Below are 2183 nucleotides of genomic sequence, written 5' to 3'. Positions count from 1 at the left end.
ATCAGGTCCGGCATGTTTGAGTTATCATGTTATTTGCACAGAAGTTACCGTGGTATGTTTCAACAACTCCCCCACCCTCACCCTCGCCGACAAAGTTTTTAGGACCGGGGTACATAAGTTATCAGGTCTATGAAATTTGACTTACCATGTTATTCACACGAAAGTTAACGGAGGATATTTTATCACCCCCCTTCGGTAAAGTTAGCAGGAACGGGGTACCTAAGCGCGGAAAAAATCGAACACTAAATTAACTCGTTTTTATGCATACGTAGTAGAGGAGACATGTTAAATAGCCCATTTACTTTCTTTTGTTCAAGAAAGGGATCGTAGGTCAGGTGGTAGGCTAGTTGAGTTGGCTCACTAGTGGTGCAAGGATCGAATCCTCTCTTGTTCACACCAATTTTTGCGTGCGTGCATGCAACAGAGAAACCAAAAGGAAACTGTGGCGCTCGGGAGGCTTTCGCGGGATCGTTCGATGCGCATCTGACGACAATCGAAGCGTGTGTGCCTATCGCTAACGAACAGTCGGCAGGAATCTTTTTGTCAAACAAAACCTATGACGATATTTGTACATAAGCTATCAGGTTTGTGGTACATATAATTATCAATCTCATTACAAAAGAATTTACCGAGATATGACAAACGAGAAGACCGCTGTTCGAATTCTATAGGAGTGAAACATTTATTTCTTTAGAAAACATTAATCACTACAAAAAAGAGACAAATGGAGTACAAAACACGTTGCACCGGCCCTTTAAAAAACTTGGAGCAAATGGTTTCGTCTACTCATCAAAGGCGTTGTGGTAATTTTTTCTCGCTCTCATTTACTAAGGTAGAAATACAGATTAACCCGCACATGAAACACAGCAAGTAGTCAGCTCAGCTGGTAATGAGTCGTGGCCACGACCAACAGGTTGTGTGTTCGAATCCTAGCGGTGGCACTAATTTTTTGAAGCTCTTTTTACATGACAGAGCAGAGCCAGTCAAAAAAGAAAGATCGAAGAAAAAAAAGCAATCGTACGTGCCTGGCGCTAACTAACAGTCGGCAGGAAAATAGCTTTCCCCATCTGAATATTGTGAATATTGATGAAGTATTGCTAAAGGTGGGGATCCGAAAGTGGTCTTGGTCTGGTCGTTGGACACAAACGAAGTACACGAAGTTGCGTTGGCTAACTTTTAACTAAACAAATGCCAACGAAAAAGCTACTAGATGGATCTACTTATATAGGGGCAAGGGGTGGCAGTCAAGGAGGTGGGAGAACGTCCCAAGGCAGCCTAAAACCAACACTAGGTCGTACAAGGCTCATGGGCCCAAGTGGAGGTGATGCAACACCTTTGGACTTGTTGTTTGACTCGGATTCTACTATAGCGTCAGATTGTTTCGTCGATATCTCAGTGCTCCGGACGAATTTGAAGGTGAATCCAGTTGGGCTGGAAAGAGCACAAAATCTAGATTCCAACAAAAGAGGAATCACCCAATTCGGAGTCCGTATGAAAAAGTTGTTGGCGTTTTGAGTCAGGTATGTCTGTGCAGTCCGAATCTGAATCCAGAACGTCAGAGACTTGGACTCTATTTTCTCTTGGCCCAAAAGTGACGTGTGAGAACTTCTTGAACAGCAAGTAAACATCTCTTTCTCCCTTATCTTCATATGTGAATTGTAAAAATGTCCGATACACCTGCAATTAGACAAAACACAAAAGTATGTGAAGTATTTTTGTTCTGGATAACAAAAATAAATTATTGAATAGTTTGCACTAGAAATCACCTGACAAATATGCATGTATGCAATATTTTTGGTCGTATCCAAGGTAGTCATGTCCTCATCAGGTAGCAATGCTACCGGAGCATCGTACCGGGCCCTCATACATGCGGGGTGGTGTTGTGGCATGTCCTATGAGGCGGCACGCGTCTCCGGTGCATTGCCCCCTCACGGACGGCGCCGCCGCCGGCACCTGGAGGGGGGAAACTGACGCGACGGGTCTACACGGAGTGGATGTAGCTGTGGTTTTGGCCCGGATGTTGCTCCCTTGTGTCCCTTTGGGCCGAACTGACACAACTAGGTGGAGAGGTCCACTGGTCAAAGCCCGTCCGTGGGAAGTGAAAGGGCTAGATCTCGTGGTCTACCGCTCTAGGGTTAGGCGGGACGGGGGACCTGGGGGTAGCAATACCACCGGGTCATCGT

The sequence above is a fragment of the Triticum aestivum genome, chromosome 2B, assembly GCF_018294505.1.
Source record: "Triticum aestivum cultivar Chinese Spring chromosome 2B, IWGSC CS RefSeq v2.1, whole genome shotgun sequence".
NCBI lineage: Eukaryota > Viridiplantae > Streptophyta > Magnoliopsida > Poales > Poaceae > Triticum > Triticum aestivum.
This window is presented reverse-complemented; position numbering follows the sequence as displayed.